This window comes from Pongo pygmaeus, chromosome 2, assembly GCF_028885625.2.
Source record: "Pongo pygmaeus isolate AG05252 chromosome 2, NHGRI_mPonPyg2-v2.0_pri, whole genome shotgun sequence".
Classification (NCBI taxonomy): Eukaryota; Metazoa; Chordata; class Mammalia; order Primates; family Hominidae; genus Pongo; species Pongo pygmaeus.
Window position 1 is genome coordinate 203,550,157 of NC_085930.1, and position 20,757 is coordinate 203,570,913.

Consider the following 20,757-nt stretch of genomic DNA (forward strand, 5'->3'; position numbering starts at 1 on the left):
TAGAAGCCGGGAGACACTGGGGTGATATGATAACTTGATTAAGCCCCAGAACAGATGACACGGTAGCTTAAAGGCCGTGTGCTCTCCTCCTTAACCTCTCCCAGGGAGACCGCAGGCTTTGCTAGTAATTGGCCCATTGTCCTTCCACTGCGATTCCTGCACAAGCCAGGAATCGCCTGGCTAGGGGCTCCTCTCTGGGGCAGCCTTAAATACTCTCAGACCGGTCAGGCCTACGGAACTGTGAAAAATACCTGCGCAATGGAACATACCAGAGTCACATTCTGAGAAGCTAAAAATGACCCTTACTGAAAACAATGACCTAAGATATTCTCCCATCCTCAAGCACAACTGTAAACTGCAACACACGCAGGGATGAAAGCCCAAGACTGTTAAAAGGTGTTCAAACTTTTAGAATATTCTGTTCTCTTGGGGGAAAATCCCCCTGACCTTTCATTTTTGTCCAGGTTTGTGTCTCCTGTTGGACTACACATTATTGAGAATGTTTTTGATCAACCACTTCCAGACACTCTGGCGTTCACTGGTGTGAGCCCGTCTTGGGTGAGCTAATGTGGATACCTGTGTGTGTCATTGCTTCTGGAAAAGAGATAAGTGGGTTCCAAGCCAGAAAGAAGAGTGCTAAATAGAAGATATAAGTAGAGCTGGGCACGGGGGCGTGAACAGTGGCTCAGGCTTGTAATCCCAGCACTTTGGGAGGCTGAGGCGGGCAGATCACCTGAGGTCAGGAGTTGGAGACTGGCCTGGCCAACATGCCAAAACCTCATCTCTACTTTAAAAAAAAAAAAAAAAAGGCCGGGCACCGTGGCTCACGCCTGTAATCCCAGCACTTTGGGAGGCCAAGGCGGGCGGATCACGAGATCAGGAGGTCGAGAACATCCTGGCTAACACGGCGAAACCTCGTCCCTACTAAAAATACAGAAAAAAAAAAAAATTAGCCGGGCATGGTGGCGGGCGCCTGTAGTCCCAGCTACTCGGGAGGCTGAGGCAGGAGAATGGCGTGAACCCGGGAGGCTGAGCTTGCGGTGAGCGCACCACTGCACTCCATTTAGCCTGGTCGACAGAGCGGGACTCTGTTTCAAAAAAAAAAAAATAGCCGGGTGTGGTGGCGGGTGCCTGTAGTCCCAGCTACTCGGGAGGCTGAGGCAGGAGAATGGCTTGCACCTGGGAGGAGTAGGCTTAGGAAAGAGGAGGCTTCAGTGAGCTGAGACCGCATCACTGCACTCCAGCCTGGGCGACAAAGCGAGACTCCATCTAAAAAAAAAAAAAAAAAAAAAAAAGATATAAGTAGATATTTGCTGTGATGATAGTTTTGCATTCTATTTTAAAATCTTCTGTCAGCCTCTGTTCAGTGATAGACTTAAGACATTTTAGAACTGAGAGGGAGCTGAACACGAATCCCCTCAACCCATTTTTTTTAGGAATATGTGAGAGGAATAAAATTCACTACTGTCTGCTCAAAGTTTGAGTTGGATCCTTGCTGGGGAATGTGAAAAACAAAGCTGTTAGTGACGCTTTGAAAATAAGCAAGGTATACTATTAAAGGTTAAATAAATGCTATTTTAAATTTTCATTCATTATGATTTATTGCTCAAGTCTCCCTATAAGAAAGAGGGCTACAGTATGCCAACATCACCCCTTTCTGTCTTTGTCATGGGAATGGAATGTCTTTTGAACTGCTAAAGTAGATAATTCCATGCCTGGAAGAAAAACGAAGGGAGGGGGAGGGGGAGGGTAGAAGGAAAAAAGATCCTCTCATTTCCTAATAACTGCAAAGGCCAGGAATGTGCCACAGCGGCATTCAGGAAAATTCGGCGATGCGTGCCACAGTTGGGTGCGCGCCCCGTCCCTCTAGTGCCAGGTGGGGGACTCGGAAGCCGCCTCTGCCATCTGCCAAGGACCCACGCGGCCTGAGCGATTTACCCATTCCCTGCAATGGCGAGATTTCTTTCTAAAAAAAAAAAAGAAAGAAAGAAAGAAAAAGAAATCTTTGTTGTTTCACCGTTGGCCTCTTGGCCCCGAAGGGCAGCGCGCGCCCCGCGTGCAGTCCCCCGGCCCTCGCGGCGCTTGGAGCCTCTAAGCCCGGGCCGCGCGGCTGGAAAGGCCTCTCTAAAGGGGGCGTTTCGCTCTGCCCACTGCGACTCCGGCCATTGTCCTCTTTCGCCCCGCACGGGGACTGAGGAGGGGGCTTTTTAAAAAGTTCTCCCGGAACAAAGGGGGCCCAGGCGCCGGGCTTCATTACGGGCTCATCGGCCACACCAGCGGCCCCGCCTCTCGCCACAGCCTCGGCCACAACCAGCCCCAGGCAGCGGCTCAAGGCCGCCGCCGCCAGCTTGCTGGCTCCTCCCGGCCCTTCCCCTCCTGCCCCCTCCGTCCCCTCCCCTCCAACCCGGGCCCCCGCTGCGCCCACGCCCCGCCGGACCGCTCCCGCCTGCCAGGTAAAAGCAGAGCGCCGGGATCCACCCGGCCCCGGGCCCCTCCGGACCTGCCCCACGCCCTGGCGCGTCCCTTTCCCGGTGGGGACCCTCTAGCAGCCTGAGTTTGAGAGAAGATCTAACCTAAGCCGCCACAGCGAGGGACCACATTTAGAAGATCCGAGCCTGCCTGGCCGTTGTGAGCCTCCTCTCCTGCGGCTGAAAAGACCTAACTGACTACAGCCAGGAGTGGGTCATTCGAGGGTCAGGAGAGGTTTTAGACGTAAAATACACACTTGGGTGACCTCAAACATACTCTCTGAGCATCTTGTTGAACAAAATGGAGCTAGGCAGTTTGGGGTTTTTTGTTTGTTTGTTTTGACATGGAGTCTCACTCTGTCGCCCAAGCTGGAGTGCAGTGGTGCAATCTCGGCTCACGGCAACCTCCGTCTCCCAGGTTCAAGTGATTCTCCTGCCTCAGCCTCCCAAGTAGCTGGGATTACAGGCACGCGCCACCACGCCTGGCTAATTTTTGTATTTTTAGTAGAGAAAGGGTTTCGCCATGTTGGCTAGGCTGGTCTCGAACTCCTGACCTCAGGTGATCTGCCTGCCTCAGCCTCCCAAAGTGCTGGGATTACAGGAGTGAGCCACCACGTGGAGCTAGGCAGTTTTAAGAGTGATCAATAATGTATGAGACAGGCTCCTTTCTAGTAGGTGCTGCTTAAATCATAATTACAGTGTCATTGTCGCATGGAACCTACAGCATCCAACGTAAGAGGCTTTGAAAAGTGCTTCTGGGCCAGACAAGGTGGCTTCCCCCTGTAATCCCAGCAACTCTCGGGGCTGAAGTAGGAGGATTGCTTGAGGCCAGGAGTTCAAGCACAGTCTGGGAAACATGGCAAGATCTCATCTCTAAAAAATAAAATAAATTAGCCAGGCATGGTGATGCCCACCTGTAGTCTTAGCGACTCAGGGGGCTGAGACACGAGAATTGCTTGAGCCCAGGAGTTTAAGGCTCCAGGGAGCTATGATCACAGCACCGTACTCTAGCCGGGGCAACAAAAGAGTCTCTTTTAAAAATTTTAAAATAAAATAAGAATGAAAGTGCTCTGAAGTGATGAGGACTGCAATGGAGCGTCAACAGCAGGCTAGGCAAATCATAGCACATGCTCCTTCACTGAGAGAAACCTCCTCCGTGTGCCCCCTGCTCCTGCCTAAGCTCCTCTGCAGAGGGACCTTCAAAGCCTGGGGCAAGCTCCCTGGCAGATGCTGCACAATAATAAATCCTGATGCATAAGACCCCCAGACAAGGCTAATGGGCCACGCGTGGGAAGCCAGGAGGTAATTGAATGGAGAGATTTCCCTGGGTGGCTGGGAGGGCTGTTCCACGTTGAACCATGCCAAGCTCCATTGCTCACAGAGGATCTGGCCAGCACTCACAGTAAGTGGGTGAAAGAACATTCACTGGTAGAAAAGAGTGCAGCCTCCCAGGGGAGCTTCCCATAGGGCCAAAGAGCTCACACTCCAGCTCCTCGGTGGCACCCCAGATTAGTCAAAAGGCTGACCTCATTGGTGCCTACCCAGAGGACTCCTGATACATCAGATGAGGCCTGGGCAGGCAGGTGGGAAGGGCAAACCCACAGGCAGCTGAGAACAGATACAAATCCTCTCCTCCATCCGAACAGAAGACCATTTATTCCTTCTCCGTTGGAGTGGGCACTGAGGAAGGCAGTCTGTTGCAGAGTGGAGCAGACAGCAAGCTGACTGCTGTCCCCAGATTGCCGCCCACACCTAACCAGGACTAGCCCTGGGAGCAAGGAGGGAAAACGTAGGACAGTGACCAACCATGGCCCTGCGGATGGGTGAGCACACTCCTACTCCTTCACACAGCCCATACCAGGGACCAGATCCCAGTGATGCTGTGTCATCCACAGCACACCAGCGGTTACACCTGAGTTTCCCAAAGAAGTAATGGATTTGGCATTTTCTTTTTTTTTTTCTTTTCTTTTTTTCTTTTTTTGAGACAGAGTCTCACTTTTGTTGCCCAGGCTGGAGTGCAATGGCACGATCTCGGCTCACGGCAACCTCTGCCTCCTAGGTTTAAGTGATTCTCCTGCCTCAGCCTCCCGAGTGGCTGGGATTACAGGCATGCGTCACCATGCCTGGCTAATTTTGTATTTTTAGTAGAGACGGGGTTTCTCCATGTTGGTCAAGCTGGTCTCAAACTCCTGACCTCTGGTGATCCACCCGCCTTGGCCTCCCAAAATGCTGGGATTACAGGCGTGAGCCACTGCGCCTGGCCGGATTTGGCACTTTCTTTTCTTTTTTTTTTTTTTTTTTTGGGACAGAGTCTTGCTCTGTCACCCAGGCTGGATTGCAGTGGTGCAATCTCCGCTCACTGCAAGCTCCGCCTCCCGGGTTCACGCCATTCTCCTGCCTCAGCCTCCCAAGTAGCTGAGACTATAGGCGCCCGCCACCACGCCCGGCTAATATTTTGTATTTTTAGTAGAGACGGGGTTTCACCGTGTTAGCCAGGATGGTCTCGATCTCCTAACCTTGTGATCCGTCCGCCTCGGCCTCTCAAAGTACTGGGATTACAGGCGTGAGCCACCGCGCCCGGCCGGATTTGGCATTTTCAAAGCACACCATCGTTGTCTTGCTGGATTGATGTCTGGCAAGCTTGCCTGATAACTGGCCTGGGTGTACTTCCTTCTTTGATTTGTATATATTTTAATCTTTTATTTACATGTCCTGCCTATTTTTTTTTCATAGTGATCATGAATTAACTGGAAAAGTTTTTTTAATTATTAAAAAAAGAAACCGAACCCATTGAATAGTATGAGAACTTAGATCTAGCAGTGAGAAAAACTGCTAGTTGAGACTAAAATAGAGCTTTAAACTACCAAGAGATGTAGAGGCCCGGGGCGCTTGTGGGCAAGCACGTGTCCGCATGCGGAGGAAGGGGCGCAGTCGCAGCGCAGGACCCATGCTTACGCCCTCACCACTTTCGTCCTCTGAGATAAGATAATTTCACCCCTGAGAGAGGATCTTCCCTCTCCTAAAGCCTCCTAAACCTCACGGCCCACACCCAGTCTGTCCGACGTGAAGGGACGCTGTCCTAGGGGCGCCGGGGAGCCAAGTGCAGTCTCCTGAGGCAAATGTGCCGCACAAGTTTCTCCCCATCTGGGATCGGGGAGCAACTGAAGGCCTGGCTGCTGGAATGCTCCTGAAACACATTAGGTGCAGGCCTCAGGCAAGGCGGGATGAGGCCCAGGACAGATGACGCAATCTTGGCCTCCGCTAGAGGGTTGGCTTGGGAAGGAGGTGGAAAGCTTCCATAATGAGATTCCCAGCCCGGCTCAGTCAAGCAGAGGCAGTGACATTAGACAAGGGCCTTGCTCTGGCTGGAGCAGAATCCTACGGGCTGCTCTTGGGAGAACTGGTTTAATCTAGAGCAACAGGGTCTCAAAATAAGGGTATTTGTGTACGGGAGGGATACTTTGGGGGAGAGGAGAGAATATGTAAATATTTTTTGGTGGCGGTTTTAAAAGTCTGGGAAGAAATCTGCTAAATGAAAAACTTAACATACATTTAATATTCACATGCATTGCATATAATAAAACAGTCCATTTTAAGTCTAAAGTTTTGCTTTTTAAAAACTCTATGAGAGCTTCAAAATCAATTTTGTTCAACCTCCTCTCTTAACTCGACACTTAAATATTAACTGAACAGTTTCTGAACTCCGATTTTGAACTAGTTAAAAATCTTATTTCATTAGACATTTCTGAAGCCCATAAGATTTCTCCCCAGTGGGGTATGGCCCACCTGCCCGTTGCAGATGAACCAGTACCCTGGCGTGTGAGCGTCCTCCACAGCTCATATACGGCATGTATATAAAACCAGTGTTTAAGTCAACATCACTTTATTTTTTTAATGCTGGTTTTCAGTCTAATTCACAATTTTTTGGAAGCTATAATATATTTGATGCTTTTACAGGCTCTCAACATTGATAATACTTGAATCATTGTGGGTGACCTTGGGCCTCTGGAGCTTCAAGGAACAAAGTTAAGTGACACACCCCCTTGCAGAAAAAGGTATATTCTGTATATCCTATATTCTATATAACTATGGACTAGTCACCCTCATTATTCTGATTATTATTCAAAAGCATCACCACAATAACTATCATACTCTTTCGGCATGGCATAGCACTGTATATGATATCGGTTCTGTTTCATTGTTGTGCCTTTAGCAAACACTTACTAATTTCCTCCAACGTGCCACGTTCTGTGCTTTCTGTTCTTGAAGCCACATTCAGTAGAAGATACAAACACGGAACAAATAAAGATGGTATTATATTGTAAGTGTTAAATTAAAGAAATAAACAGAGAGCAAAAAGGAGGAAGGTACAAACTCTGCTCAGAAGAGGGAAGAGAAAGTAGGGAAGGCTTCCCTAAGGAGGAGGCATTGGGAATGGCTCCTTGCTCTTAGGGACCCTGTCTGGGACTGTAACCACAGCCTCCTGAATGGTCTCCAGCTCCCACATTTCAAGCAAGAGGATAAGTAAAGTTCTAACAGTGTGCTGGGGGACAGCCCTTACCACCACCACAACCCGCCATCCCGCCCCCGCCAGGCCTGGAGCTCTTCAGCAGGAGTGGGGAATAGCCATTCTGATTAAAAGTGACAGCCAGACCTCTGCAAGATGTCAACAAGGACCCTCCACCAACTAGTAATAAAGGAACACATTCATTTACTAAGCACTGACATTTTGAAGGGTAAATTCTGGTGAACGACACCCACTCATCCCTCTGACTCCTACTCTTAGCTAATGACCCTTAGCTCAAGTTGCTTTTGTACCTGCTGTTCCTTCTGCCTAGAGCACCTTCCTCCTCTTTAAGGACAGGCAGTATAGATACCAATTCATCCAGGAATCCCTCCTGATAACCCCCAACCAAGGGAACGTCGACATCCTCCACTTCATTCATTCAACTAAAGCTTACTGAGCACACACCGTGTGGCAAGATACGAGGGACACAGTGGTGAACAAAACAGTCAAAATATCCTGCCCTCGCAGAGCTTACATTCTGGTGCATGGAAATGAACAATAAGCAAAATAAACAAGGGAAACACATAGTGTATTAAGATAGAGGAGAATCGGTGGGAGCGGCCCACCCTGGCAGGAAAGTGTACTGATAACGGAATTTAGAATTGCTGGTGTGCGGGGCTCATAAAGAGCAAACCCACTTTGAGTTTATTTCACAATTATTTTTAAATTCTCTACAGATGACGCACCTCCTTAGGTCCTGCTTCTGGTCACCACTGAATCGGAATGCCACTGGATTAAAGAGTGACAGGTCAAATGGAGGAAGCAGCGCAAGGATAGAGAAGGAGGAGTGGGTGTTGAATGGGTTGCAATTTTAAATAGGATGGTCAGGGAGGGAGCCATCACTAAGGTGACATGTGAGTAAAGATCTTGGAGGGAGGCTGGGCACGGTGGCTCATGCCTGTAATCCCAGCACTTTGGGAGGCCGAGGCAGGCGGATCATGAGGTCAGGAGATCAAGACCATCCTGGCTACCATGGTGAAACCCTGTCTCTACTAAAAATACAAAAAAATGAGCTGGGTATGGTGGCTGGTGCCTGTAGTCCCAGCTACTCGGGAGGCTGAGGCAGGAGAATGATGTGAACTGGGAGGCAGAGCTTGCAGTGAGCAGAGATTGCACCACTGCACTCCAGCCTGGGTGACAGAGCGAGACTCCGTCTCAAAAAAAAAAGATCTTGGAGGGAAAGAGTTCCAAGCAGAAAAAACAGTAAGTGCAAACGTCATGAGGCAGGAGAGAGTGAGCACAGAGGAGAGCAGTGAGAGAACCAGAGAGAACAGGGACATGGACCACACGGTCCTTTGGAATGAATGTGGCTGACAGAGGGAGACCGGAGGGAAAAGATGGGATCTGATTTACTTTTTGAAAGGATTACTCTGGAAGCCGTGTGGAGAAGAGTCTGAAGGCAGGGTGGGAACTTACTGGAAAATGATAAGAACAGGGAGAGCCGGCTAGGAGACTCATAGAACTCCAGCCAAGAGCCAAATGTGGGTTGGACAAGGGGAGGGCAATAGTGGTGACGAGAAGTGTCTGATTTGGAAATGATGCCTCAGTTGAAGGGAGATAGGAACCTAAGAATCAAAGAGGACACAAAGGATTTTTGGACTCGCCATTGGCTAAGATGGGAAATCTGTGGGCAAGAAGGGGTCTGTGTGTGGGTGGGGTGGGCAGGAGCTCAGCTTAGGATGAAATGTCTGTTACCTGCCAAGCAGGATGTCTTAGAGGCAGGGGATTCTCAGCATACATAACTCTGAGAGTCAGCAGAGAAGTCTCATTTAAAGATGAGTGATGGAGAGTTCCAAGGATTGAGCCTTGATGTTCTTTGTCACTCCTTCGCAGGAATCTGAAGAGAAGATGGCGAAAGAGTCTGAGAGGCAGTGGCCAGAAGGAGAAGGAAAGCAGGTGGATGTGAAGAAAGTGTTCAACGTGGAGGGAGGAACCAGCCATGTCAAATAATGCTGACAGCCAGGCAAGATGAGGACCAAGAAATGTCCACTGCATTTAGCAAAATGAGGACATTGGTGACCTTGACAAGAACAGTGTCAGGGATGACAGTGTGATTGGGGTGGATTCAAGGGAGAATGGGAGGAGAGAATTTGGAGATGATGAGTCCAGACAATCATTTTGGAAAGCGGTAAGAACTGGGGCCATTCTCCTGGGGGAGGAAGTGGGGTCAAGAGAAGGTATCTTTACATGCCAGAAATGGCAGCATGGTAGCATGCTGCTAGGAGAGACCCCGTAGAGAGGGAAAGATTGATGGTGCAAGGGACAGAAGGGGGACACTGCAGCAATGCCCTTGAGCACCCAGGAGGGCATGAGATGAATGTTGCAGGGGAAGGGGCTGGCCTGAGCCACGGCGTGAAAAGTTCATCCACAGAACAGGAGAGGGACAGACACAAAACGAGGGCATGCGGTGAGGCGGAGGGTGAGGTGGGGACAGATGCTCATGAGCATCTCTTCTGATTGCTTTTATCTTCTTCATGAAGTAGGAAGTGGAGGCATCACCCGAGAAGAAGGCTCAGCAAGTCCGTGTAAGGCAAGTGGGACTGTAAGCTCCATGAGGACAGGAACCTTGTCTCTTGTTCGCCATCGCCCCGCTGTGTTAGCACAGTGCTAGGGATGTACTAGGTGTTCAAAAGGCATCTATTGGATGATGAGCTAATGAATGGCAAAATGGGCAGACTATCACAGTACCTGAAACCACAGGACCTCACCCTAAATGGGCACAGGCCAGATGCCCAGTGCTTTTTTTTTTTTTTTTTTTGAGATGCGGTTTCACTCTGTTGCTCAGGCTGGAGTGCAGTGGTGCAATCACCAACCACTGCAGCCTTGACTTCCTGGGCTCAGGCGATCCTCCCACCTTAGCTTCCTGAGCAGCTGGGACTACAGGTGCGCACCACCACACCCAGCTAATTTTTGTACTTTTTGTAGACAGGGCTTTGCCATGTTGCCCAGGCTGTTCTCAAATTCCTGTGCTCAAGTGATCCACCCACCTCCACCTCCAAAAATGCTGGGATTACAGGCGTGAGCCACCGTCCCTAGCCTGCCCAGTGCTCTCCTGATTCGTACACTTATATTTATAGCCATCAAATCCTAGGGCTGCCTTGGGGCCCTGGGCGACCTCTGGCCAGTCTCTTTCCTGCTCTTGACTCTCTCACTGAGCTTAGAAGAGGCTAGGCTTAGGTCTTCTTGTAAAATGACCAGTTTTCTCTAATTGAAGACCAGGGTACCCTATCACGTTTGTATCTATTCTTTGGTCTTTTTCTCTTTCCTAGTGACCCTCATGTTGTCATATTTGTTGCCAAGCTCACGAAGGAGGGCACCACGGGACCAGGCTTGTCACCTCTAGCAGAGGGGAAGCTTGAAAACGACAACACATGGCCCTAGGATGTTCATAGGCACCATCACAATTTAACTGCTTCATCGAGGCCCAAGGAATGTTTTTCTTTGCAAACTACTAGTATTCGATCAGTATGACTAGTAGTTTAAATTGTTTGGAATCTTCCGGTCCAAGGCAGAGCTGTGGGGCTGTGGAGGCAAAGTCCTGCCTGAAATGGGACCCCCTGCAGGGTGCCTAAAGTCTAAGGGTCTGGGTCCTCAGCCATGGATCACACAGCCTGAAGCCTGTGAGTGAGGAGCCCCTACCACACTTCCCTCAGCCGGAATCCTAAACCCACAGGAGTCCCGGAGCTCTGCGACACTCTCTAGCCCAACTCTCTTCAACACCAAACCCCTTATGCATCTGTCAGATGGTCTTTCAACTTCTGGGTGAAGTGCCAGTTTAAAAGTGAACTGCCAGAGAAGCAGTCACTCCAGATGTCTTCAAAGGCCTGTGTCTGTAACCCCATCTGTCCTTACCTCAAAGGCCAGGTTCCCATCCATCATGATGGGGAGAGAGGGGAAAGGGCTGGGCTGGTCCTGTCAACTCCGATAAACAGGTGAATCACTGGCCAGGTGTTCCTGGAACTGGGATCTCCCCTTTTCTCTCTCATGCTGAGCTGCCTCTTGGAAACATTCACAAGAGGGTGACAGTCTTCCCTCCAGATCTCTTCTTCGTCCCCAGGGCACCAGAAGAGCAGCTGACAGCCCCAGCACAAGCCCTTGAATTCTTTGTCAGGTTTAAGAGGAGGCTGGAGGGTGGAAGATGGGAGAGGAATCCAATTATTTAGTCAATAAACATGTATTGAGAACCCAGTGTGTGCCCGGCACCCTTCAAGATGCTTGAGATATGTGAGTGAACGAAACCCACAGGATCTGCTGCCTGTGGGGCTTGCACTCTAGTGAGGGGAAAGGTCAGAGTTCAGGCAGTCTTCCTGACACAACGGGCTTCCCTTCCCCCAGGGCAAGAGGGATCAAGCCAGGCTCCTCCTGGGCCAGTGGATGAGTCCCCGATCCGCTCCCAGAGCAAGCAGCCGCACTCAGCAGAGACCCCACCCTCCAGATCTGCCAAGCACATCGGCTGACTCCAGCTCCCAGAGACACAGAGCCACTCAGCAATCAATGAGAGTAGCTCCCAGCCACGGTTGGCGGCAACCCCAGGGCTCGCTGTGGGGGATGCCGTGGGTCCGCTCCCTGCCACCTGCTTCCTGCCTGTGTAGCCACAAGGGAAATACCACCTTCTGAGAAGGGGGAGCCTGTCACCCAGATAAGCAGGTTTCACAGGCCACTTCCACAGGAAAACATACTTTCTAAGAAGCCAGTCTCCTTCCTCTCGTTGTTTTCCTGGCAAGCAGAAGCAGCATGAACACCTGCAGATCGCAGTGAGATGGGGTGGATTAAAGTAAACTCTCCTTACTTTTAAAATGCCCAGCATCCCCTCAAATCCTGGGGGTGGCTTCCCAAATATAATCTTTTTAGAGAAAAAAAATGCCCACATCTACCACTGTTTGCAAACAATTCAAACAATTTAGGTGTGTCTTCTCCCTGTTGCGGGCAATAAAAAAGAGGCTGCTGACATCTGTTTCCTCTAAGAAGCTTGTAAGAAAATACTCAAGCAGATGCACACGGTTGCTTGGCTATAAGCAAAGCAGCATGCCATTCCTGACCATCCATGGGCCCCTCCTAACCTGAGCACTTGCTGGAGCCAGAAGACCCCTGCCCCAGGAGCTGGCAAGGGGGTACATGGTTTGAGGGTGGGTTTCCAGCTCCTAGGGTGGACCTTTGACCCAATCAACTCCTAATCAGCAAAAGCCAAATGAGACAAAACCACTTGGGGAAACTTCTCCCTTTTTAAGCCCCAGCTTGTATAAATTAATTCTTTGTATACAACCATGGAAGGAGACTTGAGGTGAAACACAAGTCACCCCAATGGTGTCATGAACTTTCTGAAGCTTAAAAAAAATCATCAAAACACGGAGACAGTTGGGTGAGACGTTTCCTTCAATGCAAAATTAGTTTCTACATCAATGATTCTCAGAATAGGGTAGGGTGGCGGGGGAGAGAGTATAATGAGTTTAGTGGCTTTCTCAAACTACCTGTGTGCCACTCCCATCCTCAATTCTAGAGATTCTGGCACACGCCCCAGGAAGCCTCTCCTGACCAAGAACCCCCGTCATGGTGAGTTATTCTTACTCAGTGGTTCTTAAAGATGAGCTTGCACCAGAAGCACCTGCAGGGCCCAGTAAAGCCCAAACCGCTTGTTCCCACCCCCAGTTTCTGATTCAGTAATCCTGGGGTGGGGTCCAGAATTTGCATTTCTAACAAGTTCCTAGGCGATGCTATTGCTGGTACCAGGGACTGCACCAAAAATCCTCCAGGTGCTTTGAGGCAGAAGATGATTAAGAACAACTGGGTTGAAAAGAAATTATTTGCTGTGTATTGCAAAAGAACAAAATCAAACCTCTTCGTAGCACCTCTGGATGCCAATGGCATGGCGGTACACTGAAGTATTATGGGGGAAATGGCTGAGAACCCAAAGATAGAGATAAACACATGACCCAGATTCTAGCTCCATCCCCCCACCACTTGCAGATCTCGGGCAGGCCAGAAAGTCCCCCCTGTGAGATAAGGTTTGGGGTTGTCAGCTGCTCATTTAGCTAGAGCACAGATGTAAGGAGAATAGGGCATGGATTCCATCTCCACATGGGTCAGGAAGCTTGTCCTGTCCTGTGGCCGTGGGCAGTGGCTTATCAGGGGTCGATCCTCAGGCCACCGAGCAGGCGAATGCAAGGACAGCCACCCCTCACCAATGAGGCTACTCAGTGCCCATGCTCGACCCACCCCAGCTACGGCAGAAACTTTCCACCCAGAAGGAAAGGCCCCATTATTAGAATTCAGAAAGGACTTTGTGGCAACCAAACTTGCAGCGTATATGCCAACGTCATGCCACACCCCAAAGGTCAGTGATGGTGCCAGTCATGATCTAGAAAGAAACTGGGCCTGCGGTTCCAGGGAAGGAAACCCACAGTCTGGAAAAGTAGAATTTGAGAATTAACTTTGATTTCCTATTAATTCTCATCCCACATGGGATTACACTGTCTGGTTATTATATGTGTGGGGTGGGGAAATAGGTTCCTCTACTTCCTCCACGGAAGGGAACTTGTTTGTCAGAACTTCCAGGGCCCAGCACAGCCCTGAAACACACTAGGTCCTCAGTTAATGATAAATCTTTTACAGTCAGTGCCTCCCAGAGGGGAGAAAATACCATCAAAAGGCAGGACTTTGGGAGCCTGGGAACCTAGTGTTCATCTTAGAGAAGCTCAATGCTGTCTAGCAAGGAATTCTGCAGCCGTGGAGCAAAGATTCCTTCCCCTAATTCTGTTGGCTTGCCTGGCTCTGCTCCTGAATATTTAATTGGAGTAATTAAGTTTATCACCAACAGGCTGTCAGTCCCAGCATTCAGAAACTCTCCTGTTGTTCTTCCAAAGAGTTAATGATCTTCAGGCCTTGAAAAGATCCTGCATTTTTGGCTGGTTATCAAAATCAACTAAAGAGGAGCTGATTCCAGGATGCTGAGAGCCTTGCTCTCTTGCTCTGTGGTGGGGGCTGTGCTGGGCTAGGGGAAGAGGACTTGCATTCATACCCACAGACATTCCCACACACACACACACATGCACACACATACGTGCACATCAACACCAACACTGAAACTTAGGTGTTCACTGATTTCATGAGGCGATTCATTTTCTGCTGGGTGGGGTGGGGGGCGGGTGGGGTAGTGGTGTGATGCAGCGTTAATGATTCCTGAGACATATCCTGTCTTGTATGTTTATACCTCTGCAGTTAGCCTTTCTTCTTTTTTGCCCCAGATCCTACTCAAAATACCCTTAAGTATGGAATGCATGATGAACAGGCCAAATGATTCTATCAGTTCTCTTGGAGTTTCCTGTATTCTGTTCTACCCCTCAAGATCACTTTCACTTCCCAGACTAGTCATTACGATGCCCTAAATGCTGGTTAAGGGTCATGACAAAAAAAAAAAAAAAAAAAATCCAGCTGAAAACTACTTGGCCATTTGCATAAAACTGGTGTCAACCCACTGGTCTGTTGTATCACTCGACAGGAGCCCCTTAGGAAATCTCTTTTGGAGCTCGTAAGCTAGATGAATTTTATCTCTCTTAAGAAATCCATATACTTTTCCCTGTTTTATCTTTGTCTTGGCTGCCAAGAGCCTCAGTTAAATTTAATAATAGTTTTAGGTTTTGTATATTTACTTCCCTCCTTCTTCCTGTGGTCCTGAAAATAAGATAACTATTTTAATAATCTTACTGAATGTATTTTCTTTGTTGTAAGGCATCCAATTTTTTTTTCTTTTTTAGAAAACACAAGCTATCAATGATCTTAGTGTAAAATAAGAATAAGGGCAGGATCCTGCACTCAGAGGGAAAGCCAATTGCATACAGAATGATGACTCCCTATAAACAAAAATTCCTGAATAAGATTAAGAGGGTCATAGTGGGCCACAAGCTGATGGTGCAACAGTAACCCTGTGCAGGGAAGCAGGTGGTCCCTAAGAGACCAGGCTTCTGAGTGTATGGTTACATTGTGAGGGCTCTCCTGTCTCCAGGATGCTATCTTATTTCAGCCCTCCATGAAGCTTGGTGGTTTAGCTTTACAATGGCCCCTAGAGAAGATCTTACTAAGAGTTGTAGAAAAAGGTTGTGTTGTGCTTAACTGCAATCCTTTCACATGTGAGAGCAAGCTAACATACATTCGTTAGACACCTACTGTTTTCAGAATCCTGCCAGAGGAGCAGTAGTCTTTTTCCTCAATGGTTTTCTCTTACCCACAGTCACTAGTGTAGATAGAAGCCCTTGGAACCACGTTCCACAGCAGCACAACAGGTGGGGCTTGGGAAGACGGTGCATCTCCTGCTGGCCGGGCTGCCTAGACCCTGAGGTGAGTGTCCAAATAGGTATTGGACTCCCCTGTTCCCCCAGCTTTTAGAAAATTCTCACCCAATTGGACTGCTGTGAGGGGGACCTGATCTGAACCCTCAAACTCCTGCTCTGCAAAACCTAGATCAGACAGAGGCCCAGCCTCAAAAGCACCTCACTGTTCAGGCCACGCAGGCAAGCTCCCGGAAGCTGGGCGTGGAGCACTGCCACACGGTATGGTCTTAATTCTCCTGTCTCATCCTCCACAGCCTTTGCTCCTGGAGCGGCTGTATTGGGTGTTCTGGCACCAGTGGCCGCACGAGCCATGCTGGCCCCTTTCCCTGATGTTTTTTAAATATAAATTTTTAAATGTGTCTTTGAGATGAAAGCAGGAATGCCAAAAGTAGGCCGACGCTTTCTTGTGTTCAATTACAGCCCTGGGGAGTACCCCACACAAGGAACTGCTCAGAGCTCCAGCCAAGATGAAATCTGCTTTTCCAATAAGCACTTCAAACGGCAGGGGATGTTTTTGGCTGGCTTCAGCAACTGGGAGGCCAACAGTTAATAGGGCTGGGCACAGAGGCAGGGCTGCCCGCCATCAGGGGAAATCTGAAGCTGCCTTTCACAGCAGCTTTCACCACAACTGAAGTTACAAGACACTTGTCTGGCTCCCCCAAGCCAGTGGCACGAACCCACCTTTGGACTTCATTGAAAAGAACTTCCAAGATTTAATCTTCCAAGATTAAAGATTTTGATATCCAATGTATGGAGAGTTAATTACTCTCTATACAGTTTTTCTTCATTATTTTCTCAGGCCAAATTCCTTTGCAGTAAGTGTTAGGCATGTCCAAATTATTTTATTGGACTGGAATTTTGTTGGTTTGAATATAGGCCAAACCAGAAATGCTGATATAATGAAATGAGGATACTGATGGTGGTGGTGAGGATGGATGGATGGATGCGTGGATAGATGGATAGATGGATGGATGGATGCATGGATGCATGGATGGATGGATGGATGCATGGATGGATGGATGGATGGATGGATGGATGGATGGATGCATGGATGGATGGATGGATGGATGGATGCATGGATGGATGGATGGATGGATGGATGGATGGATGGATGCATGGATGGATGGATGGATGGATGGATGGATGCATGGATGCATGGATGGATGGATGCATGGATGCATGGATGCATGGATGGATGCATGGATGGATGGATGCATGGATGGATGGATGGATGGATGCATGGATGGATGGATGGATGGATGCATGGATGGATGGATGGATGGATGGATGGATGGATGCATGGATGGATGGATGGATGGATGGATGGATGCATGGATGATGGATGCATGGATGCATGGATGGATGGATGGATGGATGAATGCATGGATGCATGGATGGATCGAAGGATGGATGCATGGATGGATGGATGGATAGATGGATGCATGGATGGATGGATGGATGGATGCATGGATGGATGGATGGATGGATGAATGCATGGATGCATGGATGGATGGATGGATGGATGAATGCATGGATGCATGGATGGATCGATGGATGGATGCATGGATGGATGGATGGATGCATGGATGGATGGATGGATAGATGGATGCATGGATGGATGGATGGATGCATGGATGGATGGATGGATGGATGGATGCATGGATGGATGGATGGATGGATGGATGCATGGATGGATGGATGGATGGATGGATGCATGGATGGATGGATGGATGGATGGATGCATGGATGGATGGATGGATGGATGGATGGATGGATGCATGGATGGATGGATGGATGGATGGATGCATGGATGCATGGATGGATGGATGCATGGATGCATGGATGCATGGATGGATGCATGGATGGATGGATGCATGGATGGATGGATGCATGGATGGATGGATGGATGGATGCATGGATGGATGGATGGATGGATGGATGGATGGATGCATGGATGGATGGATGGATGGATGGATGGATGCACGGATGATGGATGCATGGATGCATGGATGGATGGATGGATGGATGAATGCATGGATGCATGGATGGATCGAAGGATGGATGCATGGATGGATGGATGGATAGATGGATGCATGGATGGATGGATGGATGGATGCATGGATGGATGGATGGATGGATGAATGCATGGATGCATGGATGGATGGATGGATGGATGAATGCATGGATGCATGGATGGATCGATGGATGGATGCATGGATGGATGGATGGATGCATGGATGGATGGATGGATAGATGGATGCATGGATGGATGGATGGATGCATGGATGGATGGATGGCTGGAAGCTGAAATTCCACAAAGCAAATGACTGGCCCAAGCTTACCACAGGTGAGCCTGATGTAGAACCCAAGCCCTCTAAGTTATGCACTCCTCAAGACACCAACTTGTACTTCAGTAATCTGTATCGTGCTGTGACTGCATATCCGTGTCCTGCCCTGGCACAGAGCTTTCCAGACTCAGTCACAGTCATGGGTGCATTTTGCCTGGTTTAGTTACTAAGTATTGGCCAATTATCAAGTCATGAAGGGAATTGTCACCAGGACTTGGGATTCCAGCTTCATTCTTGAATCCCTAAAGCCACTTCTGGATTTGAACAAATATTTCCTGACCCGTTAGGTAGAAGAAGAAGCACCAGGGTAAACAGCAGGGATTTCCAAATTGTGGTGTGGATAAAGGATTTGTTAAAATACGTATTCCTGGGCCTCATTTCCCTGCCAGGTTCTGAATGAGGAGGTCTGAAGCAGGTGCAGGAAATATAGGTTCAATAGCAAAACACTTAACCTCTTTGAAGTCTCAGTCCAAATGTCACCTGCGTAAGGTTTATCCTGACCACTCTATCTAAAATTGCAACACACATACAATCTCGTCACTCCCCAGCACCTCACCCTGCTCTCCTTTTCCCCCAGTGCTCTCACCTGTTAGATATTGACTTGTTTCTTTTTTATTTTTATTTTTTTGAGACAAGGTCTCTCTCTGTCACCCAGGCTGGAGTGCAGTGGCACAATTACGGCTCACTGCAGTGTCAACCTCCTGGGCTAAGACAATCCTCCTACCTCAGGCTCTCAAGTAGTTGGGGCTACACGTGCACCACCACACTCAGCTAATTTTTGTATATTTTGGTAGAGATGTGGTTTCACCATGTTGCCCAGGCTGGTCTCGAACTCCTGGGCTCAAGTGATCCTTCCACCTCAGACTCCCAAAGTGTTGGGATTACAAGCATGAGCCACAGCACCCAGCTGACTTATTGCTTATACTTGCTTGTTCTTGGCCTCCCTTGGCCAGGACCTGTCTTCCTCATTGCTGAATCCCATGAGCCCTGAGCCATGCCTAGGTCAGTAACTCCCTGTTGAAAACAACAGAGACTGAATGAGGAAGTAACTATAATTAATGCAGGTGGCTCGAGATGCACACTTGGAGAAATGCTGCTCCAAGAGCATGAAGTTGGCACCAGCCCGACGGGCGTTGGACCCCAGCTCTACCCACCTGCTGTGTGACTTCAGACAATTTAAGCCTCCTGTGCATCAGTTCTCTCTCATCTTTGAAATGGAGACAATTCTTCTAACTTAGGGCTGCAACACAAGGATCCAGTAATATAACCAGGCACAGAGCATGATGCTGCAGCGATACTTCCTCCTCCCTTATCTTCTGGGTGGAATTTTGCAAGCAATGGTGTCTGAGCAGAAAATGAATCTGAAGCCTCCCAGGTGGGAGGGAGCACATTCTGTTTCTCATCAGGCAGAGAGAGGCGGGGAGGAAGAGTGAATGGAGGTCACCCATCAAAGGGAGTGTATAAGTCATCCCTGCTGGCTACCTCTGCAGCGTACAGGACATACGTTCACCTCCCTCCCTCACTCCTTCCCTTCCCACCAGCAGAAATGAACAAGCAGTTTCTCTGAGTAAACAGATGATAAATCACTGGCTAGAATCAGTACTCCCGCCAAAGCAGCATCATTGGAGATCTCAGGCAGAGCAAGCGCACGTGCTTGGGGACTGCAATTTGGATTTAGAGGCAGCCCTGCCAGGCCTGCACACTGCCGGGTGAGCATTCCTCCCCAAACAGCCCAGCCCGCTTCCCTGGGGCCCTTGGAGTAAGTCCCGCAGACTCTTGCCAGCCCCACCTGGAAGGACTTAAGCTCCAGCGTGGGGGATGTGGGTGAGATGGGAACGAGGATTTCCTGACAGCGATCCTGGAATGGGTGACTGAGCTTGTAGACTTTTTCTCTGAGTTTTATGAAGCAGATAGGATTTGGAGGTAAAGAGACAAAATAAAAAATGTCTACACACACACACACACACACACACACACACACAAAGACAAACACACATTACACACCCCCAAAGAGAGGAAAAGAGAACAGCCCGTGCAGAGGGGGATCAGGGCATCTGTCCACATGGATATCAGGACAGTGGCGGGGACACACAATCCGGAGTCTAGAGCCCATGTCCAAGCTCCAGCTTCCCCACTCACTGTCCAGTGACCTTGGACCAGCCTCTCTCCCGGCCTCCTCTCAGGGTTTCTTCCTCTTGAAGCACGAGCATGCATCCCTGATGCTCCCTGAGCTGATGTTTCATGGGTCTCTGATTTCCAGTTGGGCCCTGGCCAGGCGCATTGCGGAGGCAGTAGAGAAACTTGCCCAAATGTGTGGCCGCCCCAATCTTCTTGGCCAGCCCCCAGCCCAGCTGAGATCCAGTTCAAAGCTTGGACCTTTACTTTCAGAGTCTACACTGGAAGGAGCAGGATTCGTACTGACGTCCCACACCTTTTTCCTGGCTTTCTGTCCCCGGTGGGGGCTCTGTGCCTGGCAGGCTAAACGCCCTCTGAGCTCTTCGAGGCAGTTTCCACCCTCAGCCCCTGCCCCAGCTGTGACAGCCTCAGGGTCAGGCTGAGCCCTGGAACCATATCTGCTCATCTGGATTCAAGGAGAGACTACTGTTCTTCAAAGTAACCCCACTCCCGGTGGAACCCAGCCGCCACTCCCACAGGGCTGCCCAGAGTATCCCACTAGAGACCCCAGCAGGAGCTTCTGAGGAATTAGCATGGAAAGGGATCTGCCAGGGTCTGGTTGTGTGACCTTGAGGAAGTCCCATACCCTCTCTGGGTCTCAGTTTCCCTACCTGGCTGGGCTGGCTCCGTGCCATCTGTCCAGTGCCCTGTCTGACCGCTGGCAGCCTCTCCTTCCCTGGGGCTGTAGGGAATGCTCCCCTCACTGGCCATCCAGGGGTGGGGTTCAAATGGGGGAAGCCAGGAGCAACCCTTGAAGTCAGGGCTCCAGGCAGGAATCAGAAGGGAAGCCTCCCTCTACTCCCCAGCAACATCTCCTCTTCCCCTCTTAGAATTATGGGCTGGCAAAGCCAGGGAGGCTATCAGGCATCATCCAA

The 20,757-nt window shown here is 49.5% G+C and overlaps 1 long non-coding RNA gene across 1 annotated transcript; it reads right to left on the reverse strand.

Annotated features, from left to right (window-relative positions):
• Positions 1-1,580: 1,580 nt before the first annotated feature.
• Positions 1,581-18,986, reverse strand: LOC129034225 (uncharacterized). The gene is made up of 3 exons (XR_010125651.1): positions 18,862-18,986; positions 10,888-11,159; positions 1,581-1,966 (listed from the first exon to the last, which is right to left on the reverse strand). It is a non-coding gene; the product is annotated as an uncharacterized LOC129034225 (long non-coding RNA).
• Positions 18,987-20,757: the final 1,771 nt, after the last annotated feature.